Raw genomic sequence first — 17,561 nt, forward strand, 5'->3', positions numbered from 1 at the left:
GAGACAGAGGGAGAGTTTGCCAGCACACACCAGAGCGCTATATATATATATATATATATATATATATATAACCTTATATCAGTGTTTTTCCCCTTATAGCTGCTGTATGTTTTAATACTGCGCCTAATTAGTGCCCCCTCTCTTTTTTTTAACCCTTTCTGTAGTGTAGTGACTGCAGGGGAGAGCCAGGGAGCTTCCCTCCAACTGAGCTGTGAGGGAAAATGGCGCCAGTGTGCTGAGGAGATAGGCTCCGCCCCTTTTCCGGCGGCCTTATCTCCCGTTTTTCTGTATATTCTGGCAGGGGTTAAATGCATCCATATAGCCCAGGAGCTATATGTGATGTATTTTTTGCCATGTAAGGTATTTTTATTGTGTTTTATTGCATCTCAGGGCGCCCGCCCCCCCCCCCCAGCGCCCTGCACCCTCAGTGACCGGAGTATGAAGTGTGCTGAGAGCAATGGCGCACAGCTGCGGTGCTGTGCGCTACCTTATTGAAGACAGGAACGTCTTCTGCCGCCGATTTTTCCGGACCTCTTCGCTCTTCTGGCTCTGTAAGGGGACCGGCGGCGCGGCTCCGGGACCCATCCAGGCTGAACCTGTGATCGTCCCTCTGGAGCTAATGTCCAGTAGCCAAGAAGCCCAATCCACTCTGCACGCAGGTGAGTTCGCTTCTTCTCCCCTTAGTCCCTCGATGCAGTGAGCCTGTTGCCAGCAGGTCTCACTGAAAATAACAAACCTAATCTAAAACTTTCACCAAGAAGCTCAGGAGAGCCCCTAGTGTGCACCCTTCTCGTTCGGGCACAGATCTAACTGAGGCTTGGAGGAGGGTCATAGGGGGAGGAGCCAGTGCACACCAGGTGGTCCTAAAGCTTTCTTTAGATGTGCCCAGACTCCTGCGGAGCCGCTATTCCCCATGGTCCTTACGGAGTCCCCAGCATCCACTAGGACGTCACAGAAAAGGCCGTGGTCATCCTGACGGGCTCGTCGGAAATTCTTCGGAAGGACGTGATAAACTCAGTGTAATTGGAAACCAATGAATCAGATCGTTCCCATAGTGGAGACACCCAATCCAATGCAAAACCTTCAAGCAAAGAAATAATATATGCCACCTTGGACCTGTCTGTGGGAAAATTATGTGCGAGTACCTCAAAATAAACTTCGCATTGGTTTAAGAAACAGACAATTTTTGGGATTCCCATTATAATGGGAAGGGGTAGAGAGTTGAAGGCGCGGACTGATACCAGCCGATGGTTGAACATTGCTGGGGGCGGCAACTGGTGCGGCTACGGGAATCGGGGCCGGAATTACAGAAGCTAAGAATGCTTAAATCTGATCCAGACGACCGGACAACTTCTGGAGGTACTGCATCACTTTGCCCTGTGCTGCTTCCTGACTTTGCACGCGGGAAGCCAAGTTCTGGATGGCACTTCAGTCTGTGTTCCGATCCCCTGAGTCCATGAGGCCTGAGTATACTATCACTGACCTGGTTTGGCGGTGTTGTGGACTCTGGGTTTCTTCCGGTGACCGGGAAGAGGAACCGCAACTGGGACGCAGCAGAGACGGACGAATATAGGTTTTCCTCATGCAGGATTTGGTCGGCAGACAGGAGGCACGTGTGGACGCTGGAGGTCTCCTGAAAGACAGAACTTGAAAAGGCGTTGATGAATCGGTGAAGAGTATCAGATGCTGGAGACACCAACCGCGCTTGAGAGCACTGGGTGCTTGGAGTCACCGAGGTGCTTGTAGGCGCTGAAGTGCTTGGAGACACGGAGGTGCTTTGAGGCACGGAGGTGCTTGGAGGCACGGAGATCACAGCTTCTGTAGCAGAATAGATGATACTCAGGCGCCAGAGCTCTGCCCGGCGTCTGAATTTGAACTTCCCGCCAGCGTCTGATTGGAGAAGTGCTTGATGACGTCACCCGCACCTTCAGTGAACGCCGGGCGTACCAGTGACGTTCACACTATGAGCGCTGGACGGAGCGCCGGGAGCCGGGGACCGCCAGCGAGGACGGCCGCCTGGAGATCCAGCGCCCCCGGAGAGGCAATTACGGCGGCGGCATGACAGTCTGGGCGTTGAGGAAGTAGAAGAGGACGCTCTGTCGACAGACCCTGTGTTAGGTTCCTGGTGCTCAGAACAAGGGAGATGTTCATGAAGTGAGTCCAGAGCACCAGGACGTAACGCTGGGAAAGGGGAATGGAAAGGGAATAGCCCCTGGCGCCCTAACTCTGTTGTCTCACCCGTGCTGTCAGAAATCCCTTGCAAGACTATGGTTTCTTGAGCCCCTGGCAGCCACGTTTGAAAGGCGGATTATGTCTGCCCAACTCCGGTGCCCCCCGGTCTTGGTGAGAGACAAAGGGAAATCCGAGACAGGATGATAACAAGAGGCCCTCTAACTAAGCAAACAGGCCAGGGGCTACAAGCTAACTAAAAACCTAAAGTATGTGTGGAGAAACCGCCAAAGGAAAATAACAAAGGAAATGCTGATCACACGCCGACACAATACCCTTGTGTACCGGCGGTGACAGCACAAGCAGAACCCTCTGCAAAACACCAGGGACAGAAACAATAATGAAATATAGCGGCCTAGGCCAACGGACGCGGCAGTGCCGCTACTCACGGAACCGGTACGAATACTGGCAAACGGACAGGAACCCTCAATGATGCCGACACACACACACTCTCAGAACTGGAGGACAGGCAGAATCCCAAACGACAGACCGGTGGATCCCAGGAAACCAGGAAATTGACCAAGGACAGGCAAAGCCACTTGGACCTCGGGGCAGGAACGCCTCACAGCAGGACACGGGATCATACACAGGAATCGACACAGGAATCAAAACAGTAACTGACAGGAACCAGCTCAGACTTCAAACAGACTGCAACCAAGAAATATCACCAGCATCTGCGAACTGCAATCAGCCAGCATGGACCGTCTCTCTCTCAACCCGGTCGTGGCGGCGTGTGCGCTGAAGCCGCTGATGTCGGATGCTGTAGACGGAGGGTGCAGCGGGGACCAAGGAACACCTGGAAGATTTCACCTGAGCTGAGTGTGGATAGGGGCGGGTCCTGACGCGTTTCGTCACGTTCACGTGACTTTCTCAAAGGTAGATACCTGCCTCCTAGGTCATCCGGTATTTAAAGGCTGAGTTGATTAGTGTGGACAGGTGAATGTCATCAGCAATGTTAAAAGCAATAAAAATGCAAAAAACGAAGGCTCTCATGTACTAACACATAACATTATATATAGTTGGCAGAAATGACTAGAAAAAGATACATTTATAATAAGAATTTACTTACCGATAATTCTATTTCTCGGAGTCCGTAGTGGATGCTGGGGTTCCTGAAAGGACCATGGGGAATAGCGGCTCCGCAGGAGACAGGGCACAAAAAAGTAAAGCTTTTACCAGATCAGGTGGTGTGCACTGGCTCCTCCCCCTATGACCCTCCTCCAGACTCCAGTTAGGTACTGTGCCCGGACGAGCGTACACAATAAGGGAGGCAATTTGAATCCCGGGTAAGACTCATACCAGCCACACCAATCACACCGTACAACTTGTGATCTAAACCCAGTTAACAGTATGATAACAGAAAGAGCCTCTTAAAGATGGCTCCTTAACAATATAACCCGAATTTGTTAACAATAACTATGTACAGTATTGCAGATAATCCGCACTTGGGATGGGCGCCCAGCATCCACTACGGACTCCGAGAAATAGAATTATCGGTAAGTAAATTCTTATTTTCTCTATCGTCCTAAGTGGATGCTGGGGTTCCTGAAAGGACCATGGGGATTATACCAAAGCTCCCAAACGGGCGGGAGAGTGCGGATGACTCTGCAGCACCGAATGAGAGAATTCCAAGTCCTCTTTTGCCAGGGTATCAAATTTGTAGAATTTTACAAACGTGTTTTCCCCCGACCACGTAGCTGCTCGGCAGAATTGTAATGCCGAGACCCCTCGGGCAGCCGCCCAAGATGAGCCCACCTTCCTTGTGGAATGGGCCTTAACAGATTTAGGCTGTGGCAGGCCTGCCACAGAATGAGCAAGTTGAATTGTGTTACAAATCCAACGAGCAATCGTCTGCTTAGAAGCAGGGGCACCCAACTTGTTGGGTGCATATAGTATCAACAGCGAGTCAGATTTTCTGACTTCAGCCGTCCTTGAAATGTATATTTTTAAGGCTCTGACAACGTCCAACAACTTGGAGTCCTCCAAGTCGCCAGTGGCCGCAGGCACCACAATAGGTTGGTTCAGGTGAAACGCTGATACCACCTTAGGGAGAAAATGCGGACGAGTCCTCAGTTCTGCCCTATCCGAATGGAAGATTAGATAAGGGCTTTTATAAGATAAAGCCGCCAATTCAGATACTCTCCTGGCGGAAGCCAGGGCCAGTAACATAGTCACTTTCCATGTGAGATATTTAAAATCCACCTTTTTCAATGGTTCAAACCAATGGGATTTGAGGAAATCTAAAACTACATTTAGATCCCACGGTGCCACCGGAGGCACCACAGGAGGCTGTATATGCAGTACTCCTTTAACAAAAGTCTGTACCTCAGGAACTGAGGCCAATTCTTTTTGGAAGAATATTGACAGGGCCGAAATTTGAACCTTAATAGATCTCAATTTGAGACCCATAGACAATCCTGATTGTAGGAAATGTAGGAAACGACCCAGTTGAAATTCCTCCGTCGGAACACTCCGATCCTCGCACCACGCGACATATTTTCGCCAAATGCGGTGATAATGTTTCGCGGTGACTTCCTTCCTTGCCTTAATCAAGGTAGGAATGACTTCTTCTGGAATGCCTTTCCCTTTTAGGATCTGGCGTTCAACCGCCATGCCGTCAAACGCAGCCGCGGTAAGTCTTGAAAGAGACAGGGACCCTGTTGTAGCAGGTCCCTTCTCAGAAGTAGAGGGCACGGGTCGTCCGTGACCAACTCTTGAAGTTCCGGGTACCAAGTCCTTCTTGGCCAATCCGGAGCCACTAGTATTGTTCTTACTCCTCCTCACCGTATAATCTTCAATACCTTTGGTATGAGAGGCAGAGGAGGAAACACATATACTGATTTGTACACCCAAGGTGTTACCAGTGCGTCCACAGCTATTGCCTGTGGATCTCTTGACCTGGCGCAATACTTGTCCAGTTTCTTGTTGAGGCGAGACGCCATCATGTCTACCATTGGTCTTTCCCAACAGTTTACTAGCATGTGGAAGACTTCTGGATGAAGACCCCCCTCTCCCGGGTGAATATCGTGTCTGCTGAGGAAGTCTGCTTCCCAGTTGTCCACGCCCGGGAAGAACACTGCTGACAGTGCTATTACGTGATTCTCCGCCCAGCGAAGAATCTTGGTAGCTTCTGCCATTGCACTCCTGCTTCTTGTGCCGCCCTGTCTGTTTACATGGGCGACCGCCGTGATGTTGTCCGACTGAATCAACACCGGTTTTCCTTGCAGGAGTGGTTCCGCCTGGCTTAGAGCATTTTAGATTGCTCTTAGTACCAGAATGTTTATGTGAAGAGACTTTTCCAGGTTCGTCCATACCCCCTGGAAGTTTCTTCCTTGTGTGACTGCTCCCCAACCTCTCAGGCTGGCGTCCGTGGTCACCAGGATCAAATCCTGTATGCCGAATCTGCGGCCCTCCAATAGATGAGCCTTTTGCAACCACCACAGAAGATATACCCTTGTCCTTGGCGACAGGGTTATTCGCAGGTGCATCTGAGGATGCGACCCTGACCATTTGTCCAACAGATCCCTTTGGAAAATTCTTGCATGGAATCTGCCGAATGGAATTGCTTCGTAAAAAGCCACCATTTTTCCCAGGACTCTTGTGCATTGATGTACAGACACCTTTCCTGGTTTTAGGAGGTTCCTGACAGGTCGGATAACTCCTTGGCTTTTTCCTCGGGAAGAAAAACCTTTTTCTGAACCGTGTCCAGAATCATCCCTAGGAACAGCAGACGTATCGTCGGAAAACAGCTGCGATTCTTGGAATATTTAGAATCCAGTCGTGCCGTCGAAGAACTACTTTAGATAGTGCTCTTCCGACCTCCAACTGTTCTCTGGAACTTGCCCTTTTTAGGTCGTGCAAGTAAGGGATAATTTAGATGCCTTTTTTCTTTGAAGAAACATCTTTTCGGCCATTACCTTGGTAAAAAGGCCCGGGGTGCCGTGGATAATTCAAACGGCATCGTCTGAAACTGATATTGACAGTTCTGTACCACGAACCAGAGGTACCCTTGATGAGAAGGACAAAATTTGGACATGGAGGTAATCCTTGATGTCCAGGGACACCATATAGTCCCCTTTTTTCCGGTTCGCTATCACTGCTCTGAGTGACTTTATCTCGATTTGAACCTTTTATGTAAGTGTTCAAAACATTTTAGATTTAGACTATGTGTCACCAAGCCGTCTGGCTTCAGTACCACAATATAGTGTGGAAAAATAATACCCTTTTCCTTGTCGTAGGAGGGGTACTTTGATTATCACCTGCTGGATATACAGCTTGTGAATTGTTTCCAATGCTGCCTCCCTGTCGGAGGGAGCCGTTGGTAAAGCAGACTTCAGGAACCTGCGAGGAGAAGATGTCTCGACTCTCCAATCTTTACCCCTGGGATAATACTCGTACGATCTAGGGGTCAACTTGCGAGTGATCCCACTGCGCCCTGAGACTCTTGAGACTACCCCCCCACCTTGAGTCCGCTTGCACGGCCCCAGCGTCATGCTGAGGACTTGGCAGACGCGGTGGAGGGCTTCTTTTCCTGGGAAAGGGCTGCCTGCTGCAGTCTACTTCCCTTACCTCTATGTCTGGGCAGATATGACTGGCCTTTTGCCTGCATGCCCTCATGGGAAAGGAAAGATTGAGGCTGAAAAGACGGTGTCTTTTTTAGCTGAGATGTAACTTGGGGTAAAAAAGGTTGGATTTCCCAGCTGTTGCTGTGGTCCCCAGGTCCGATGGACCGACCCCCAAATAACTCCTTCCCTTTATACAGCAATACTTCCATCTGCCGTATGGGATCTGTATCACCTGACCACTGTCGTGTCCCTGACATCTTCTGGGAGATATGGACAACGCACTTATCTTGATGCCAGAGAGCAAATATCCCTCTGTGCATCTCACATACATATATATAGAATGCATCCTATTAAATGCTGTACATGAATAAAATATTTTCAGTCAGGGAATCCGACCAAGCCAACCCAGCACTGCATCTCCAGGCTGATGGCGATCGCTGGTCGCAGTATAACCACCGTATGTGTGTATATACTTTTTAGGATATTTTTCCAGCTTCCTATCAGCTGGCTCCTTGAGGGCGGCCGTATCTGGAGACGGTAACGCCACTTGATAAGCGTGTGAGCGCCTTATCACCCTAAGGGGTGTTTCCCAACGTACCCTAATTTCTGGCGGGAAAGGGTATAACGCCAATATTTGCTATCGGGGTAACCCTACGCATCATCACACACTTCATTTTATTTTATCTGATTCAGGAAAAACTACAGGTAGTTTTTTCACTCCCACATAATACCCTTTCTTGTGGTACTTGTAGTATCAGAAACACGTAACACCTCCTTCATTGCCCTTAACGTGTGGCCCTAATGAGAAATACGTTTGTTTATTCACCGTCGACACTGTATTCAGTGTCCGTGTCTGTGTCTGTGTCGACCGACTGAGGTAAATGGGCGTTTTTTAAAAACCCCTGACGGTGTTTCTGAGACGCCTGGACCGGTCCTAATAGATTGTCGGCCGTCTCATGTCGTCAACCGACCTTGCAGCGTGTTGACATTCTCACGTAATTCTCTAAATAAGCCATCCATTCCGGTGTCGACTCCCTAGAGAGTGACATCACCATTACAGGCAATTTCTCCGCCTCCTCACCAACATCGTCCTCATACATGTCGACACACACGTACCGACACACAGCACACACACCGGGAATGCTCTGACAGAGGACAGGACCCACTAGCCCTTTGGGGAGACAGAGGGAGAGTCTGCCAGCACACACCAAAAACGCTATAATTATATAGGGACAACCTTATATAAGTGTTTCTCCCTTATAGCATCTTTTATATATATACAATATCGCCAAAATCAGTGCCCCCCCTCTCTGTTTTAACCCTGTTTCTGTAGTGCAGTGCAGGGGAGAGCCTGGGAGCCTTCTCTCCAGCTTTTCTGTGAGAGAAAATGGCGCTGTGTGCTGAGGAGATAGGCCCCGCCCCTTTTCCGGCGGGCTCGTCTCCCGCTATTTTTGAAGTTAGGCAGGGGTTAAATATCTCCATATAGCCTCTGTGGGCTATATGTGAGGTATTTTTTGCCTCTAATAAGGTTTTTATTTGCCTCTCAGAGCGCCCCCCCCAGCGCTCTGCACCCTCAGTGACTGTTGTGTGAAGTGTGCTGAGAGGAAAATGGCGCACAGCTGCAGTGCTGTGCGCTACCTTTATGAAGACTCAGGAGTCTTCAGCCGCCGATTTTGGACCTCTTCTCTCTTCAGCGTCTGCAAGGGGGCCGGCGGCGCGGCTCCGGTGACCATCCAGGCTGTACCTGTGATCGTCCCTCTGGAGCTAGTGTCCAGTAGCCAAGCAGCAAATCCACTCTGCACGCAGGTGAGTTCACTACTTCTCCCCTAAGTCCCTCGTTGCAGTGATCCTGTTGCCAGCAGGACTCACTGTAAAGTAAAAAACCTAAGCTAAACTTTCTCTAAGCAGCTCTTTAGGAGAGCCACCTAGATTGCACCCTTCTCGTTCGGGCACAAAATCTAACTGGAGTCTGGAGGAGGGTCATAGGGGGAGGAGCCAGTGCACACCACCTGATCTGGTAAAAGCTTTACTTTTTTGTGCCCTGTCTCCTGCGGAGCCGCTATTCCCCATGGTCCTTTCAGGAACCCCAGCATCCACTTAGGACGATAGAGAAAATAGACTTATTGGTGTCAGAGAAAGATGTAAATTTAATATGGTTATACTTTATATTGTGGTAAATAGTAAGCCATTGCAAATCATGGTTTCAGTTCAGGTGTCATGACAGGTGTATTGATTCACCACAAATTAGATCACCTACTAGCTTCACCTATAATGAGTAGCAGACATTTATCACAAGGTTCACTGGACAAATATTATTATCCGTGTATATACTAGTGGTGCCGTTTTAGGGTAAGAGAAGTTTAATCAAAAGGAAAAAAAGTATATCTATTTATATAAATCACCTCTGCATAAAAAATCGGACCAAGAGGGAAAACTTTTTAAATGTTGGTATAGACATGATTCGAACTCTAGGATTCAAAACTAGTGCTGGTCTGTCCTCTAACATGATGCGCCACTGAGTCTGATGATTATATAGAGGACAGACTGAGAGATAAACACAGTAATTAGCTTGTTTCAATATATTGTAACAAGGGTGAGAGTAGTTTAACAAATGGATATCTCATATAGAAGGACATATTCCTAATTCTATAGATGAATCTGATTAGTTATTAAAACATCCTTTGTATGCAACATCGTTATTAGATATAGTAAAAATATCTTCTTTGTTGTGTTACGATAAAACTAAAAAATAAAAGATAAATATAAACACAAGAAAAAGGAAAAAAAAGGAAAAAATATATATAAACAAAACCCACTCGGAGAGGGCATGGGGGGGCATTAACCCACTCAGAGGGCATGGAGGCATTAACCCACTCAGAGAGGGCATGGGGGGCATTAACCCACTCAGAGAGGGCATGGGGGCATTAACCCACTCAGAGAGGGCATTAACCCACTCAGAGAGGGCATGGGGGGGCATTAACCCACTCAGAGAGGGCATGGGGGGGCATTAACCCACTCAGAGAGGGCATGGGGGGGCATTAACCCACTCAGAGAGGGCATGGGGGGGCATTAACCCACTCAGAGAGGGCATGGGGGGGCATTAACCCACTCAGAGAGGGCATATGGGGGGGGCATTTACCCACTCAGAGAGGGCATATGGGGGGGGCATTTACCCACTCAGAGAGGGCATATGGGGGGGGGGCATTTACCCACTCAGAGAGGGCATATGGGGGGGGGGCATTTACCCACTCAGAGAGGGCATGGGGGGCATTAACCCACTCAGAGAGGGCATGGGGGGCATTAACCCACTCAGAGGGCATGGGGGGCATTAACCCACTCAGAGGGCATGGGGGGCATTAACCCACTCAGAGAGGGCATGGGGGGCATTAACCCACTCAGAGAGGGCATGGGGGGCATTAACCCAGAGAGGGCATGGGGGGCATTAACCCAGAGAGGGCATGGGGGGCATTAACCCAGAGAGGGCATGGGGGGCATTAACCCACTCAGAGAGGGCATGGGGGGCATTAACCCACTCAGAGAGGGCATGGGGGGCATTAACCCACTCAGAGAGGGCATGGGGGGCATTAACCCACTCAGAGAGGGCATGGGGGGCATTAACCCACTCAGAGAGGGCATGGGGGGCATTAACCCACTCAGAGAGGGCATGGGGGGCATTAACCCACTCAGAGAGGGCATGGGGGGCATTAACCCACTCAGAGAGGGCATGGGGGGCATTAACCCACTCAGAGAAACCTTGAGGGGGGGGGATTTACCCACTCAGAGGGCGTGGGGGGGGGCATTTACCCACTCAGAGAGGGCATGGGGGGGCATTAACCCACTCAGAGGGGGCATGGGGTGGGAATTAACCCACTGAGAGGGGGCATGGGGTGGGAATTAACCCACTCAGAGGGCATGGGGTGGGAATTAACCCACTCAGAGGGGGCATGGGGTGGGAATTAACCCACTCAGAGGGGGCATGGGGTGGGAATTAACCCACTCAGAGGGGGCATGGGGTGGGAATTAACCCACTCAGAGGGGGCATGGGGGGGCATTAACCCACTCAGAGGGGGCATGGGGGGGCATTAACCCACTCAGAGGGGGCATGGGGGGGCATTAACCCACTCAGAGAGGGCATGGGGGGCATGAACCCACTCAGAGAGGGCATTAACCCACTCAGAGAGGGCATGGGGGGGCATTAACCCACTTAGAGAGGGCATGGGGGGGCATTAACCCACTCAGAGAGGGCATGGGGGGGCATTAACCCACTCAGAGAGGGCATTAACCCACTCAGAGAGGGCATTGGGGGGGGGCATTAACCCACTCAGAGAGGGCATTGGGGGGGGGGGGGCATTTACCCACTCAGAGAGGGCATGGGGGGCATTTACCCACTCAGAGAGGGCATGGGGGGGCATTTACCCACTCAGAGAGGGCATGGGGGGGCATTTACCCACTCAGAGAGGGCATGGGGGGCATTTACCCACTCAGAGAGGGCATGGGGGGGCATTTACCCACTCAGAGAGGGCATGGGGGGGCATTTACCCACTCAGAGAGGGCATGGGGGGGCATTTACCCACTCAGAGAGGGCATGGGGGCATTTACCCACTCAGAGAGGGCATGGGGGGGCATTAACCCACTCAGAGGGCATGGGGGGGCATTAACCCACTCAGAGGGCATGGGGGGGCATTAACCCACTCAGAGGGCATGGGGGGGCATTAACCCACTCAGAGGGCATGGGGGGGCATTAACCCACTCAGAGGGCATGGGGGGGCATTAACCCACTCAGAGGGCATGGGGGGGGATTTACCCACTCAGAGAGAGCATGGGGGGGGATTTACCCACTCAGAGAAACCTTGAGGGGGGGGGATTTACCCACTCAGAGAGGGCGTGGGGGGCATTTACCCACTCAGAGGGGGCATGGGGTGGGAATTAACCCACTCAGAGAGGGCATGGGGGTGGGAATTAACCACTCAGAGAGGGCATGGGGGTGGGAATTAACCCACTCAGAGAGGGCATTAACCCACTCAGAAAGGGCATGGGGGCATTAACCCACTCAGAAAGGGCATGGGGGGGCATTAACCCACTCAGAAAGGGCATGGGGGGGCATTAACCCACTCAGAAAGGGCATGGGGGGGCATTAACCCACTCAGAAAGGGCATGGGGGGCATTAACCCACTCAGAAAGGGCATGGGGGGCATTAACCCACTCAGAGAGGGCATGAGGGGGGCACTAAACCACTCAGTGAGGGCATGAGGGGGGTATTAACCCACTCAGAGAGGGCATGGGGAGGCATTAACCCACTCAGAGAGGGCATTAACCCACTCAGAGAGGGCATGGGGGGCATTAACCCACTCAGAGAGGGCATGGGGGGGCATTAACCCACTCAGAGAGGGCATGGGGGGGCATTAACCCACTCAGAGAGGGCATTGGGGGGCATTAACCCACTCAGAGAGGGCATGGGGGGGCATTAACCCACTCAGAGAGGGCATGAGGGAAGCGGGGGTTCATTAACCCACTCGGTGAGGGCATGAGGGAAGGGTTCATTAACACACTCAGTGAGGGCATGAGGGTGGGCATTAAACCACTCAGTGAGGGCATGAGGGGGGGTATTAACACACTCAGTGAGGGCATAAGGGGGGTATTAACCCACTCAGTGAGGGCATGGGGGGGCATCAACCCACTCAGCGAGGGCATATGGGGGGGCATCAACCCACTCAGCGAGGGCATGAGGGGGGGCATCAACCCACTCAGTGAGGACATGAGGGGGCGGGCATTAACCCACTCAGTAAAGACATGAGGGGGGGGGCATTAACCCACTCATTGACGGCATGAGGGGGGCATTAACCCACTCAGTGAGGGCATGAGGGGGGGCATTAACCCACTCAGTGAGGGCATGAGGGGGGGCATTAACCCACTCAGTGAGGGCATGAGGGGGGGCATTAACCCACTCAGTGAGGGCATGAGGGGGGGCATTAACCCACTCAGTGAGGGCATGGCGGGGGGGCGGGTCATTAACCCACCCAGTGACGGCATGAGGGGGGGGGGGGGTCTATTAACCCACTAAGTGACGGCATGAGGGGGGGGGGGTCCATTAACCCACTCAGTGAGGACATGAGGGGGGCATTAACCCACTCAGAGAGGGCATGGGGGGGCATTAACCCACTCAGAGGGCATGGGGGGGGCATTAAACCACTCAGTGAGGGCATGAGGTGGGGGGGGTCCATCAACCCACTCAGTGAGGGCATGAGGGGGTCCATCAACCCACTCAGTGAGGGCATTGGGGGGGGGGGGTCCATTAACACACTCAGTGAGGGCATGAGGGGGGGGGTTCATTAACCCACTCGGAGAGGGCATGAGGGGGGGGGGGGTTCATTAACCCACTCGGAGAGGGCATGAGGGAAGGGGGGTGGGTTCATTAACCCACTCGGTGAGGCCATGAGTGAAGGGGGGGTTCATTAACCCACTCGGAGAGGGCATGAGGGAAGGGGGGGAGGTTCATTAACCCACTCGGTGAGGGCATGAGGGGGGGTTCATTAACCCACTCGGTGAGGGCATGAGGGGGGGTTCATTAACCCACTCGGAGAAGGTATGAGGGGGGGGGGGGGTTCATTAACCCACTCGGAGAGGGCATGAGGGAAGGGGGGTGGGTTCATTAACCCACTCGGTGAGGGCATGAGTGAAGGGGGGGTTCATTAACCCACTCGGAGAGGGCATGAGGGAAGGGGGGGAGGTTCATTAACCCACTCGGTGAGGGCATGAGGGGGGGTTCATTAACCCACTCGGTGAGGGCATGAGGGGGGGTTCATTAACCCACTCGGAGAAGGCATGAAGGGGGGGGGGGTTCATTAACCCACTCGGAGAAGGCATGAGGGAAGGGGGGTGGGTTCATTAACCCACTCGGTGGGGGTGGGGGGTTCATTAACTCACTCGGTGAGGGCATGAGGGAAGGGGGGGGTTCAATAACCCACTCGGTGAGGGCATGAGGGGGGGGGGGGTCATTAACCCACTCGGAGAGGGCATGGGGGGCATTAACCCACTCAGAGAGGGCATGGGGGGGGGCATTAAACCACTCAGAGAGGGCATGGGGGGGGCATTAAACCACTCAGAGAGGGCATGGGGGGGGCATTAAACCACTCAGAGAGGGCATGAGGTGGGGGGGTCCATCAACCCAATCAGTGAGGGCATGAGGGGGTCCATCAACCCACTCAGTGAGGGCATGAAGGGGTCCATCAACCCACTCAGTGAGGGCATTAGGGGGGGGGTCCATCAACCCACTCAGTGAGGGCATGAGGGGGGGTTCATTAACCCACTCGGAGAGGGCATGAGGGGGGGGGTTCATTAACCCACTCGGAGAGGGCATGAGGGAAGGGGGGGGTTCATTAACCCACTCGGAGAAGGCATGAGGGAAGGGGGGTGGGTTCATTAACCCACTCGGTGAGGGCATGAGGGGGGGTGGGGGGTTCATTAACCCACTCGGTGAGGGCATGTGGGAAGGGGGGGGTTCATTAACCCACTCGGTGAGGGCATGAGGGAAGGGGGGGGTTCATTAACCCACTCGGTGAGGGCATGAGGGGGGGTTCATTAACCCACTCGGAGAGGGCATGAGGGGGGGGGTTCATTAACCCACTCGGAGAGGGCATGGAGGGGGGTTCATTAACCCACTCGGAGAGGGCATGAGGGAAGGGGGGGTTCATTAACCCACTCGGAGAAGGCATGAGGGAAGGGGGGTGGGTTCATTAACCCACTCGGTGAGGGCATGAGGGGGGGTGGGGGGTTCATTAACCCACTCGGTGAGGGCATGTGGGAAGGGGGGGGTTCATTAACCCACTCGGTGAGGGCATGAGGGAAGGGGGGGGTTCATTAACCCACTCGGAGAGGGCATGGGGGGCATTAACCCACTCAGAGAGGGCATGGGGGGGGCATTAAACCACTCAGTGAGGGCATGAGGTGGGGGGGTCCATCAACCCAATCAGTGAGGGCATGAGGGGGTCCATCAACCCACTCAGTGAGGGCATGAGGGGGTCCATCAACCCACTCAGTGAGGGCATTAGGGGGGGGGTCCATTAACACACTCAGTGAGGGCATGAGGGGGGGTTCATTAACCCACTCGGAGAGGGCATGAGGGAAGGGGGGTGGGTTCATTAACCCACTCGGTGAGGGCATGAGTGAAGGGGGGGTTCATTAACCCACTCGGAGAGGGCATGAGGGAAGGGGGGGGGGGTTCATTAACCCACTCGGTGAGGGCACGAGGGGGGGTTCATTAACCCACTCGGAGAAGGCATGAGGGGGGGGGGGGGGTTCATTAACCCACTCGGAGAAGGCATGAGGGAAGGGGGGTGGGTTCATTAACCCACTCGGAGACGGCATGAGGGAAGGGGGGTGGGTTCATTAACCCACTCGGTGAGGGCATGAGGGAAGGGGGGTGGGTTCATTAACCCACTCGGTGAGGGCATGAGGGAAGGGGGGGTTCATTAACCCACTCGGAGAGGGCATGAGGGGGGGGAGGGGTTCATTAACCCACTCGGTGAGAGCATGAGGAGGTGGGGGTCATTAACCCATTCAGTACAGGCATGGGGAGAGGAATTAACCCATTCAGTTCAGGCATTGGGGGAGGCTCTAACCCACTCACAGGGCACATTGAGCAGCTCCCATCCATAACACCCGGCCACGATAAGATAACCCAATTGTCACCCGCCAGTCAAACAAAAACAGCATTACTGTTACATTCATCTCGCTCTCCAGCAGCCTGACGGCACCAAGGTGCTAATCAAGTCCTGTCCTGTGATCCTGCTTACATAAACCAGCGCCGGAGCGCTTCCACACCGCGGCCGCACTCTCCCCACCCTTCTGTCCTGTGACACTGACTGCACGTGCACTGCTATTCACACACTTCCCGCGTACGCGCGCGCGACGCTTCTATCGACTCCGCCCCCAACACCGCCCACTGCCTGACGTGCCCTAGGTCCTTCCGGCGAAGGCATCCTAGACGCTACCATGCGGCAGTCATACAATGGGGGCGGGACAAGAGGGAATTGCGTCACCAGTCCCCGCCCCCAGCAGCGTGAAGCAGAGGCCCCGCCCCTGTATGGTAATGAGGACTCAGTGACCGCACTCCCCGTATATACAGCCGCCGCGCTGCATGCCGGGAGTTGGAGTTCCCGTCTTGCAGGTAAGCGGTGCAGCTGCAGCATGCTGGGACATTAACTTGTCATCGCGGCCGCCGTGTTGTGCGGGTGGGGGGTTCGGCGGCGGCAGCGAGTGACAGGAGAGCGGGTGGGGTGCGCGGGTGATGGCAGGTGGACTCAGGATGGGGGGCGCTAGTTGTCCCGCGCCGCGTTCGGTTGGTTCTATATCGGAGTGGCAGAAGGGACCTTGTGACGTTTCTAGGGGAGGAGTTACGTCACCAGGGGGAGGAGCTACGGGCGAACAGGGTACCCGAAAAGTACGCTCGCTCCGCTTCGCTCAGCACCTAATTACTAAAGGTAATAGTTGGTGGCGTGGATAGTAGAGGAACTATCCCGCTGGCCTAGCTCCTCCCCCTTGCGTCGTAACTCCTCCCCTTTACGGAAAAGGTCCCTTAGCCCACTTGATTCTAGCATCTACCCGCCGGGCGTTCGGCAGTGACCAGGGTCACCTTATATCACTAGGGCCTAATGCCCTCTAATGTAGCTCAGGCCTAATGCCTGCTATTACCCACGGGCCTAGTGCCTGTCTGCAGCGCCACAGGCCTGTGGCCTGACTGTGCCCACGGGCCTAATGCCCGTTCCCTGGTGCTCTAGGGAGGAAGGGATTAACCGGTGCCCTCACCGAGGGCCTACCTGTTACGGTGGGAGAGGAACCAGGTTGGCTCCTCTGCATTCCTGCCCTGGGGGCCTCTCCGGGTCCTCAGCTGCGCTGTTCTGCTGCTGGCTCGTCCCGCCGCCTCTTCTCAGCGTCCAGCCGCCGCTTGCCATCTTCTCTGTAGAGTCTGGTGTCTTCTGGCCTCTTCTGCAGCCACCGGAGCTCTTCCCGCGGCGTACTCTCCTCTTCAGCACCGCCCGGCTCTTCGCCGTTCTTCAGCGCGGCCTCCCGTCTTCTCTTGCTCCCGGCGACGTCTGACATCACACCCCGGGGGCGGGGCCTATTACACAGTGAGCGCCAATTGGATCGCCGCACCCACCCGTGATTGGCCGGCGCCCCGCGAGCCGTGATTGGCTTGTGGACGGCGCTGGATTTGAAATCCCGCTGCCAGCGCTTCAGATTGGCTGCCAATACCGCCAAGTTTGAAGCGCCGCTGCTGCGGCTCTGCTCGTCTCCGCCTCTGGTCCGGTGCATGGAACCAATACGCGGTCCCTGCACCGAACAACTGTCGCTGCTGCTCTGATGTGCCCTGCGATACAGGGCACATCTCTACATCAGAGTGACATTCAGTGCTGCGTCTCCGTCACCTCCCAAGTGGTGTCGCATACTCCCGCGGCTCAGTTCGTGGGTACTTGCGGCGGATAATCTCTGGTTCTAGGCACACGGTTGCAGACGCTCTTCTGGTTCGCGTGGCTGCTACAGGGAGGAGGTAAGAGGGTCCCCCAGACGGGACCCTCCACTAAATCGCGCTACGATCGCAGTCTAGGGAGATGGACTGCGACGCCATCTTTGCAGCTGTTACGCACAGGGACCCCACTATATCCACCAGGACATAGGAGAACAGGTCGGGTGTACTAACGCCCCTGTTAGTAAGGCTGCGTAGTACCAGGCAGTGAGGCCCAGCATAGGGGAGCCGGCACTTGACCTGTA

General features: G+C 53.8%; 2 protein-coding genes across 4 annotated transcripts in view; one reads left to right on the plus strand and one right to left on the minus strand.

The window, feature by feature from the left end:
- LOC134983947 (zinc finger protein 436-like) overlaps positions 1 to 15,781 on the minus strand; it is a 106,689-nt gene extending 90,908 nt beyond the window's left edge. Inside the window, exon 1 of one of the 2 annotated variants that reach the window (XM_063949563.1) lies at positions 15,516 to 15,781. The gene's annotated coding sequence lies outside the window, so the exon portion shown is untranslated. The remainder of the gene's footprint in view (positions 1 to 15,515) is intronic. The other variant, XM_063949562.1, reaches the window with a different exon arrangement.
- Positions 15,728 to 17,561, plus strand: part of LOC134983946 (zinc finger protein 436-like) — a 69,659-nt gene continuing 67,825 nt past the window's right edge. Inside the window, exon 1 of one of the 2 annotated variants that reach the window (XM_063949560.1) lies at positions 15,728 to 15,960. The gene's annotated coding sequence lies outside the window, so the exon portion shown is untranslated. Of the gene's footprint in view, positions 15,961 to 16,091; positions 16,274 to 17,561 lie in introns of those variants that run through there. The other variant, XM_063949561.1, reaches the window with a different exon arrangement.

Source organism: Pseudophryne corroboree (genome assembly GCF_028390025.1).
Source record: "Pseudophryne corroboree isolate aPseCor3 chromosome 3 unlocalized genomic scaffold, aPseCor3.hap2 SUPER_3_unloc_3, whole genome shotgun sequence".
Lineage (NCBI taxonomy): Eukaryota > Metazoa > Chordata > Amphibia > Anura > Myobatrachidae > Pseudophryne > Pseudophryne corroboree.